At 41.2% G+C, this 11,505-nt stretch overlaps 1 pseudogene; it reads right to left on the reverse strand.

Moving 5' to 3' along the window:
• Positions 1 to 7,493: 7,493 nt before the first annotated feature.
• LOC137562180 (ATP-dependent DNA helicase pif1-like) lies at positions 7,494 to 11,127 on the reverse strand (annotated as a pseudogene).
• Between the last annotated feature and the right edge of the window lie 378 nt (positions 11,128 to 11,505).

The raw sequence follows: 11,505 nt of genomic DNA on the forward strand, positions 1-11,505 counted from the left end.
CAGTTTAAGCCAGTCTTGCTGTCGCTTCAGCCCCCGATCGTGTTTCTTGTTCTAAAGATACTTTGCTGGTCTTTGCATCATATATTGGTTCATTGCCAATATATATGCATACCAGCACGTTTATTATTTTCCTTGTATTCGTGTTACGTTGATACATCAGTGTCGCTGATGTATACGTACACGAACTGTTTATATCCTGTGTGCAGTTAGTCAGCTTCCAGCACGTTTTGGTAGGTTGCGTGTACTGTGATCACCCGTGCTGAGGTAGTTACCCTGCTCCTGGTTCTGTTTGTGGATTGCGTTCATCTCTGCGAAGAGATAACGAATCCTTCTGAATCCTGTTCTGTTACCGTTTGTGGATTGCGTTCATCTCTGCAAAGAGATAACGAATCCTTCTGAATCCTGTTCTGTTACCATTTGTGGATTGCGTTCATCTCTGCGAAGAGATAGCGAATCCTTCTGAGTCCTGTTCCCTGTATTGCTCCAGTCTAAGTCAGTGTTCCTGCTTATGTCATATATCGGTTCATTGCCGATATATACATATGTTAGTCAGACGTTACAAATAGTTTCATTGATAGCTGTAATTGTAATACGCTAGGAAAACATACTTATTGTATTTTTGTCTGTGTTACGTTCATCTATCTTGATCCTGCTATTTCCTGACTATCCTGTCCTGTCTTTGTGAGGCACGCCATCGCTGCAAACGCATTGGCTGCCTCATTCCAGTCTGTCTTGTTGTGGACGCTTGCTGTCACTAAGTAGCGGCTAGCTAGCAAGCGTTCATTCTGTCTACCTGTCCTGATCTCCTCAGTTCTGGTTTATGCGCTCAGCGCTACTTTGCGCTGAGACGTTATAGCGAAAGCATTGTTTGTGGCTGTCGGATCTGCACCGGCTCTGTGCGCCACAATCTCCTTTTGGAGTCAGTCCTCCCCTCCACTATACTAGGGATAGCCTGTTTCCTTGTGCTAGTGTGTGTACCTCCTCCACGTCAGCTCATGCGTTGCATGCTGACTGTGGAGAATACACCACCAAGCCTTACAGGATAGGTATTATTTTTAGATACATTTCTGTAGATAGCTCCAAGGCTCATACTCCTACTAAAAACAGTAGAAGCTATCTGTCATAGTAAAACATAGTGTTATTGCACATAGCACACACATTTGCCAGATTCCAATACATTATAAGCTTACTGCATCTACCTGTGCAATAATCCTACTGTTAAAAACAGATACTCATTGTAACTGTATCCATTACATGTTATCTGCTAGATGCGCTATATATTATTATACTTTTATATTTCTATACATATATTTTTATATATATTCTTTTAGTTTTTCCTCTTCATGTAACTATTATAATCTATGTTGTGTATGTCCCATATACTATATTCTATATGTACCTCACCGGTTATTACACATGTACTATGCCTGATGGATGAGATATAGTATCTTTATGGACAAACGAGTCAGATTCTGATACAGTACATGCATAACAGCATAATTTTACCCATGACTATAGACACCTTGTATTTAACATACACTATTTTCATGTTACCAACATGTTTTATATGCTATTTCTTTTTATATTTTCTTCTCATATTTTATTTTTTATATTTATTTTTAATAGATGCAATTATTCTATATTGTATGTATGTCATAGGCTACACTCTATATGTATTTTAATTATTATGTATGTGTTATAACTTTTGTGCCTGAGCGCTGTCTGCTATCTTTTAACTTTTAAGGCACCTCTATTGACCTGAGGAAGCGGTTTTGACCGTGAAACGCGTTGTCTGTGCCCCAAATAAACTTCAACTAAATAAGTATACGTCTTGATCTGTATTTTTCCCAGAAGGGACACCTAGAAGGTAGGATCACACCATTCTGTCTCTTTAATGTTGTACCTACCATATAGAACCATATAGATCCGAATTATCCCACCGGGCGCCTCCTACCCTATCAAAAACAGTTAGTACCCCTTAATCTTAGGGGAAGATCAATGTCGGAGAGTCTCCCCCCCCCCCCCCCCCATTAGCGACGGCGACGAGGCTTAGACTATTGCAGATTAGAGGTGCACAAGCGGCAGTTGAAAAGTAGCAATACTGCTCTCACCCCTGCCTCCATCAGCCGTTCCTAACGAGCTCGGATATTGCCGCTCGCAGACACAGTGGGGGCGCCTGTCATATTGACAGGTGACGTCACCGCTGTACTAACAGGGAGACTGCGGAGGCGAACCTCAGAGTTCCATCTGAGCAGGCACTGCTTTGGGCTCCTATTGAGACTGAAGTGATCGGCTTAAACTGCGCATGTGCGTGAGTCTCAATAGGAGCCCACAGCAGTGCCTGCTCAGATGGGACTCTGAAGGTTCCCTCCGCAGTCTCCCCGTTTCTACAGCGGTGATGTCACCTGTCAATATGACAGGCTCTCCCGCTGTGTCTGCGAGCGACGATATCCGCACTCGTTAGGAACGGCCGATGGAGGCAGGGGTGAGAGCAGTATTGCTACTTTTCAACTGCCGCTTGTGCACCCCTAATCTGCAATAGTCTAAGCCCCATCGCCGTCGCTAATGGGGGGGGGGGGGGGGACTGCATGAAAAAGTAAGATTATATTTTTCATAATGCACAAAGAAACAACTAAATGCTGGTAACCAATACTCTCATTAAACAAGCTCTTAAAGTAACTATGTGAAAAAAACCCATTCGTGACACTGGTCCTTTAAATAGACAATGTTTTGCCTCTGCTGGGATCTAGCTATATTGATAGCTAGGGCTTTATCCAATTTTTTATTCTGAATTTTTTTTTTCACTTTTACTAGATATGCATATTCTGCTTCTACTGGATTAAAAGTTTCAAAATAACTTTTCTTGTATGGTTTTAAACGAGAGGCTGATTTCTATGTTTACAGTAATCCCACTGGTTTTGCTCAGTGTTGAAGTTTTGCCAGAAATAGATTAAAAATATATTGCCAGAAATAGATTAAAAATATATGGCCCAATATAGTCAGCCTGTGGCCTCCCACCCTTCATTTTTTCCTCATATTATAATACAGTACTAGATCTCCAACTTCATAGGTGACATCCCTATATTTTTTTAGCTGTCTCTTGTTTTGCCTATTGGGATTTAGATATATTTATAGCTATGACTTCATCCAATTTTTTTCTTTTCTTGTTGTCTTCGAAATTCTTTAAGGCTACTTACCCACTAAGACGTTGCATTAGGTGCTACGTTAAGGTCGCATAACGTGCACCTAACGCAACGCATGGTGGTGGTGGCAGAGGACGTTAGCAAAGAGCCGCGTTGAGCGGCTCTTTGATGCGTACTATAATACGCATGCGCTGGTGGAGACCACGTGAGCGGAACACTCCGCATCACGTGATCCCGCCAGTGACGTCAGCACAGTGCAGTGAATATTAATTAGCCATGTGGCTAATCACTGCACCTGTGCAAGCAGGCTAACGCGGCAAAGCCGCTCTAATGTTATAGCATGCTGCACTCCAAGATTGACGTGCAGCGTTACAATGTAACGGAACGTGGGCACTGAACAGCCCATTGTAGTTACATTGCTTGTGCGTTGGGGAGCGTTACAGGCTGCACTAACGTGCGCCTGTAACGTCTTACTGTGAAAGCAGCTTCAAAGTTGGAAACGTGAGTGAGTCGAGCTGAGAAAAAAGAAAAAATATTTTGTAATAAAATATTTAAAAATGATCCACAAAACCCATTTTAATATGAATTACTGGAAGTTCTTTGGGAATTTTTGAGGCATATTGGTCTCTTTACTGAAACATTACATCGGAGGGACTGCATTTCCGTTCTGTGTGGATTTTTTTCAGAAAATCGAAAAACAGGTAGAGCCAAGGAAATAGTCCCAATCATTTTGGTTGCAATTTACATATTTGGTTAGGGTTCTAAAAAGAAAAAAAATTAGATTGAAAAGTACAAATCACTTTTCTATTTTTTAACTAATTTGAAATTATTATGTACAAACCTTTTTTATGGTACCACTAGACATTAAGCCCGTTAAATTAACGAACGCTAGAACATGTGTACAAACATTTTTAAAAAACACTCTTTGTACAATGCAAAGTAAGTGGACATTTCTGCAGTGGATTCTTACCTATTCTTTAATTATATTAAAGACTAGCTGGTTGCCCGGGTATGTATTTGGCTGGTGTTGGCTCTGCATACTTTTTCTAACGCTAGCACACAATTACTTAATGACCAAGTTTGTGAGCTTTGCTGTATTTGGTATCAATAATTTGCATTGAAATGAAAAAATCAGATTGGCTGTTTGTGGCTCCACACCCATTTCTGAATTTGAACCCCAGTCACCCAATAACCAACTGTACCAGGTTTGAGGCCTGTGCCTTTAACAGTTCAAGAATGGTAGCAATTAAATATTCCCCTTGAAAAGCAATAGGTGGAGCCTAATTTTGTAGGCTCCACCCACTTTTCTGTATTCTAATCCCGGTCACCCAGTGACCAACTGTGCAAAGTTTAAAAACCCTGCCATTAACAATGTAAGAATGGTTGCAGTTTACATTTTCCCAGTGAAATTTGTATTTGTCTCCACCCACTGATGACCTGGCGTTGCCCGGGTATGTATTTGACTGGTGTGGGATCCGCCCACTTTCTAACCCTAACGCACAAACACTCAATTACTAAGTTTGTAAGATTTGGGGTCCTTGGCATCAATAATTTGTATATTCCCATAGAAATTAAACAAATCAGATAGGCTGTTTGTGGCTCCGCCCCTCTCCAGCATTTGAACCCCAGTCACCCAATGACCAACTGTAGCAGGTTTGAGGCATCTGCTATTAACAGTGTAAAAATGGCAGCAATTTAAATATTCCACTTGAAAATCAACAGGTGAATTTTGATTGGCTATTATAGGCTCCACCCACTTCCCTGAATATTAATCTGTCACTCAGTGACCATCTGGGCAAAGTTTGTGAACCCTGCCATAAACAGTGTAAGAAGGGCTGCAGTTTACACTTTCCCAGTGAAATTTGTTTTTGGCTCCGCCCATTTTTTGTAACCTGGACACAAAGTCACTACTCAATGACCAAGTTTGTGAGCTCTGGGGTCCTTGGCATCAATAATTTGTATTTTCCCATGAAATGAAACAAATCTGATTCACCGTTTGTGGCTCTGTCCCCTTTTCTGAATTTGAACCCCAGTGACCCAATGACCAACTGTACCAGGTTTTAGGCTTGTGCCATAAGTGCAAGAATGGCAGCAATTTTAATATTCTCCTTCAAAAGTGACATGTGATTTTTGATTGCCATTTTTAGGCTCCTCCCACCTTTCTGAATATTAATTCCAGTCACCCAGTAACCAGCTATGCTAAGTTTAAGAACCCTGCCATTAACAGTGAAGAAGGGCTGCAATTTACAATTTCCCAGAAAAATCTGTTTTTAACTCCACCCACTTTTTGTAACCTGGACACACAGTCACTACTCAATGACCAAGTTTGTGAGCTTTTGGGTTCGTGGCATCAAAATTGTGCTAATGGAAGCAGTTTATCCAGCAAAGAAATCTGGCTGTTTTTGGCTCCGTACCTTTACTGAATTTGAACATTTTTGCATTTTACCATTGAAATTAAACAAATCTAATTGGCTGTTTTTGGCCTGATCCCTTCAGAATTTCTCCCAGTGACTGACTGTAGCAGATTTTAGGCCTCTGCCATTAAGAGTGCATGAATGGCAGCAATGTAAATATTCCCCTTGAAAATCAAAAGGTGAATTTTGATTGGCTGCTGTAGGCTCCACCCACTTTTCTGAATATTAATCCCAGTCACCCAGTGGCCAACTGTGTCACGTTTGAGAACCCTGCCAATAACAGAATGGCTGAAATCATTCTAACAAATCTGATTGGCTGTTTGTGGCTCCACCCCTTTAGTGAATTTGGACCCTAGTCACTCAATGACTGACTGTATCAGGTTTGAGGCCTCTGCCACTAACAGTGTGAGAATGGTAGCAATGGGAATATTCCCCTTGAAAATCAATAGGTACATTTTGATTGGCTGTTGTAGGCTCCACGCACATTTCTGAATATTCATCCCAGTCACCCAGTGGCCAATTGTGTAAAGTTTGGGAACCCTGCCATGATAAAAATGTAGTTGTTGGCACCGCCCACTTTTTCTAACCTTGACATACAGTCACTCAGTTATCAAGTTTATCGACTTTGGGGTCCTTGGTATCAATACTTTGTATATTCCCATTGAAAAATAAACAAATCTGGCTGTTTGTGGCTCCGCCCCCTTTCCGAATTTGGACCCCAGTCACCCAGCGACCAACTGTACCAGGTTTGAGGAATCTGCTTTTCACAGTATAGGAGAATGGTAGCAGATAAAATATTCCCTTTGAAAATCAAAAGGTAAATTTTTATTGGCTGTTGTAGGCTCCACCCACCTTCCAAAATCTTAATCTCAGTCACCCAGTGACCAACTGTGCAAAGTTTGAGAACCCTGCCATTAACGGTGTAAAAATGGCTGCAGTTTATATTTTCCCAATAAAAGTTTTTTTTTTGGCTTCGCCCACTTTTTGTAACCTTGACACACACAGTCACTCAATGACCAAGTTTGTGAGCTTTCAGGTTCCTGGCATAAAAAAATATGTGAATGGAAGCAGTTTATTCACCAAGGAAATCTGATTGGCTGTATGTGGCCCCACCCCTTTAGTGAATTTGGACCCCAGTCACCCAATGACCAACTGTAGCAGGTTTGAAGCCTCTGCCATTAAAAGTGTAAGAATAGCAGCAGTTTAAATATTCCCCTTGAAAATCAATAGGTGAATTTTTATTGGCTGTTATAGGCTCCACCCATTTTCTTGAATCGTAATCGTATTCACCCAGTGACCAAGTGTACCAAGTTTGAGAACCCTGCGATTAACAGTCTAAGAATGGCTGCAGTTTACATTTTCCCATTTAAATGAATGGCTGAAATTTGATTGGCAGTTTTATGCTCCGCCCACTTTTCCTGGATTTGTAACCCCGGTCACCAACTGACCAACTATGCCATGTGTGGGGACTCTGGCTTGATTACTGTGAGAATGGCAGCCTTTTACATTTTTTCCATTGACTTGAATGGGTGAAATCTGATTTGCTGTTTGTAGCTCCGCCCACGTGTGCAGGGGGCCCGCGAGACCCCCAGAACATATCATCCCAGGTAGTAAGGAATCTGTGTACCAAGTTTCGTTCAAATCGGTAAAGCCGTTTACGCGTGATCGCGACACACACACACACACACACACGATTTTATATGTATAGAAGAATAATGGTGCTTAAGTGCAAAACTTTTGTAACAATAGTAAATATACGAAATGAGAAGAAATTTTTAATAATTGTTCTTGTTTTTTTTTTATGTCACATTTCTATAAAATTTCTTTATAGACAACATTCCTTGTGAATATTCTGTCACAGTTTGCCAATAGTTTGCCTTGATCAGGGCCTTCTACAACCTTCACCATGACATCAGAAAAACTCCTAACTCCATGATTATGCTACGTATAATTGACCATGGCTGAATACCGGTTCTGCCAACTTTTTCCAAGGTTTGCCCCTGAGCTTTATTAATTGTCATGGCAAAGGCTAATGTTACAGGAAATTGTCATCTCCTTAAGACAAAAAGGTAAATCGGTAGATGAAGGAGCCAAATCCTTACGGGGAATACACACTGTCTCCTTCTGCTTAACCTGTTATTACTTCAGCAATGATGAGGTTGTTCTTAAGGTGTTTAACAATGAGCAAGGTGCCATTGCACAATCCTTTAGTATTTTGATTTCTAAGGAGCATAATTATAGCTCCCTGCTTAAGCTTGAGTTTATGTTTAGGCATACCACTTGGGCGTAGCTCATTGAGGAACCCAATTGGATAGTTTTGAACCTCTTTCTCACTTAAATCATTAATTGAGTTTGAGCTGAGGTATGTCACTGAATCTCCTTCTAAAATGTTGAGCACCTCCTCATTTATGGTGTCTACATCAGAGTTCTTTGGACAAAGGATTGATTTTGTTGCTAATTTAGGGACATCAGCAACAGGAATTTTGTCTCCCCAAAAATATTTTATAATATCCCGTGCATAAAATTTGGGAAGGAATTTAAATTATGTTTTCAGGTAAACCATCAATTTGTGGTGTATCACCATTGCCAATTTTGATCAGCCAGTTGCTGAAATCGGTGTCAACTGAGCGGATATTGTTTTTAAGTTTGAGTACTTGGAAAGTAGTCCACAGTTTATTATTCTTAATATAGGCCTCAATTTTTGTCCAGCCACCATGAGGTACAACATGGAGTGTTTGTCTGAAATCTCCTTTAAGTAAAAATACTTTTCTCCTCCAAATGTTTTTTTGTTGTCCATTATCTCTTGAAGCAGTCTGTCAACCACTGCAAGAGCTACAGAGGGGGAAGTCACGTGGGGCGTGACGAAACGCGTCATGTGAGACGCTGATCTATGCAGAAGTTAGACTGAGGATCATCACCCATGCCTCCGCTACTCTTCCTCCCACCGCACGCTAATAGTGCGATTTGCGTTTATGCGACTGGACACGGAATACCATTAATCACAGGTCAGACCACCGTAGAGCTCACCGAGACGGCGGATTCACGCCATTCACGGCCGTCGGCCACCTGAATAGGTCACGTGAGTGCAAATACCTTGAAAAGTACAGCATTATGGGGGTTGAGGTTAGACACCTAAGGTGTCTGTAATGAGGGCGTATGCTGAAGGGCAGAGGCGTGTATCTTGTTTTACATATATACACACGGGTTGATGTGCAATAGATCCTTTGATCATTCCTGCATATTTTTTGGATGAGGTTGTTTTCCTGGGCCTGAAGAATCAATTATGCATGCATGCGTTTGACTACATAGGAGTGCAATCCAATTCTTACGCAATATCCCAGATGTCAGCCCAATCCTTTAGTGTTTTTATTGGGAGGGTATTTGTTTTGTTTGTTTGTCAGTCGTATGTCTATGGGTCATTGTTATATGCATTTATGAATTATAAAATTTTTCACTAGTTTAGAGCTATAATACATTGTGTTTTTCAGCTACACAGAGTACATTCATCCCAAATTACTATTTTAGTGTTTCTTAGACATTCAGCATCAACAGAATTAGAGGAATATTTGATGTTGTATTCTCAACTATAGGCACAGGTAACTTGAATTGGGAGTGGTATGTTCTTTCACCCTCAAGAAGATTGACTGCTATACCTGAGGAGACTACAGGTAGTGCAATGTTTTCTTTTCCACGAACTGTGCTGAGTAGGGTCTTGTAAAGATATTTTACCACTACCTTCTGGGCCATGTATGAAAAAACTATGGTTGCAAAGATTGTTATCAGTTGCTAACAATATTTTTTCTAAAGTTGTTTTTTTGCTCTTTGTTTAGTGTAAATCGACATTTCCTCAGCTTTTTGTTTTTCAAAGTCTTGGTTGTAGGCATCTGCAAGTAAGTCTGAGTTGTAAAATGTTACATATTTCCTGTAGTGCGATAGAACGGCATATTGGATCATCTGTATCAAGCGCCGTTTGGATCATCACCGAGGCATCACTGCAGAGCACCTGCCAGTGCTTCTGCAGGATTTTTTGAATGTGTACTTCCTGGTCGTTATATCGAGTGACGAGACAAACCTCGTCCCTTGAGCCCACAGTCGATCCACCCACTTCTGTTGTTGCATTCTGTTTATTCGCATATAACAAGTCAGTTCGGGCCGTAGCTTTTGCCCTTTTGTACGCCTTAAGCCATTTATCTTTGCAGCCCCTGTCGTGAAAATGAGCACGTAATAATTTAGCCTCTTTTTCAAAGTCTTTCTCACTAGAGCAATTGCGACGCACTCTTAGATATTGCCCTGTAGGGATTCCCCGAATGGTATGTTGTGGCTGTCTGCTCTTAGGAAGGAGTTTGTCGCTGTCTCTTTACGATACAACTGTGTATAGATATATCCTTCAGGATTGACATTAATCCTGAGATCCAAAAAAGGCACAGTTTTAGGATCACTATTCATCGTAAATTTTAGATTAAGGTCATTTTGATTTAGTGTTGCAACAAAATCATTCAACAAATCAACACCCCCGGTCCAAAAGATCAAGATGTCGTCTATGTACCTGTGCCAAGAAACCACATGGCACAGGTACACAATCAACGCATCATTTCCAAAAATGTTGTTTTCCCACTCCCCCAGGTACAGGTTCGCCAGCGAGGGGGCACAAGTTGTCCCCATCACCGCGCCCTGCACCTGGAGGTAGTGGCACCCATCAAAAACAAATACATTGTTCTCTAGGATGAAGGTCAAAAGATCCAATAAAAAAAGGTTATGTCTCTCTTTGACAACATTCAATTCTGATAGAAATCTACCCACGGCCTACACTCCCTTATCCTGCGGTATACTAGAGTACAGGGCCTCTACGTCCAGGGTCACCAGGAGGGAACCAGGAGGAAGCTGAAGGCCCTCCAAAATGCCAAGAAGGTGCGTCGTGTCTTTCACATAAGAGGGTAAGCCTTGTACGTGGGGCTGCAAAAAGTGATCCACATACCTACTGATATTTTCCGTCAAAGCTCCGCATCCCGACACAACCGGCCTGCCCGGCAGTCTATGTAGGCATTTGTGGACATTTGGCAGAGCATAGAAAGTCGGGGTTACTGGTTCATCAATCTTTAAGAATTTTCCTATATTAATGTAAGTGATTCCATCTGCAACCGCCTCATCAATTAATGAAAAGAGAACCCACTGGTTCTCAATGACCCTGGACGGAGAGACCCTGCGATAGCACTCCCTATTTCTTAAAATTTTCTGACATATATATATGAGTATTGTTCCACTGTCATTACAACCACATTGCCCTCCTTGTCCGAGGGCTTCACTACTATTTGCTCGTTTTGTTGGAACTCCTGGAGAGCATCTCTTTCTCCAGGTTCCAAGTTAGTCATTTCATTAGGTTCCAACCATAAATTTCGTACGTCTTGTTCTACCAATGATATAAACGTTTGAACTCCCGGACAAAGGGAGAAAGGCGGGAAGGACGTGGACCTCCTCTTGAATTTATCTCTACCTTTAGAAACCAAAGAGTTAGGGTCATCAGTCGTTTCCAATGTCCAACCACTCTCATCACCCAGGGATATTAAATCCATGAGTGCTCTATAATCTTTATTGGACCAGTCTTTCCAGTCTTGAATTATACCACCTAAAGGTGCTTCTGCTTTTTTCCTATGCAGGCTTTTAAAAATAATATTACGCACAAAAATATGTAGATCTTTAACAAATTCAAAGCGATCCAACGCTCGATTAGGGCAAAAACCCAAGCCACGCCTTAGCAATTGTTCCAAATTAGAGTCCAACTCTACGTTGGAAATGTTAATAACCTGCATAGAGGTACTTGCATCTGCACCCAAAGGAATTGATTGTATTTGAGTTGGTTTCCCTTCATTATTCGTTATGTTGTTCCCATTGATTGGTTGTTTTTCTCTAAAAAAGAAGAAGAAGAAAAAGAAGAGGAGGGGGAGGGACAA

The sequence above is a fragment of the Hyperolius riggenbachi genome, chromosome 3, assembly GCF_040937935.1.
Source record: "Hyperolius riggenbachi isolate aHypRig1 chromosome 3, aHypRig1.pri, whole genome shotgun sequence".
Taxonomy (NCBI): domain Eukaryota; kingdom Metazoa; phylum Chordata; class Amphibia; order Anura; family Hyperoliidae; genus Hyperolius; species Hyperolius riggenbachi.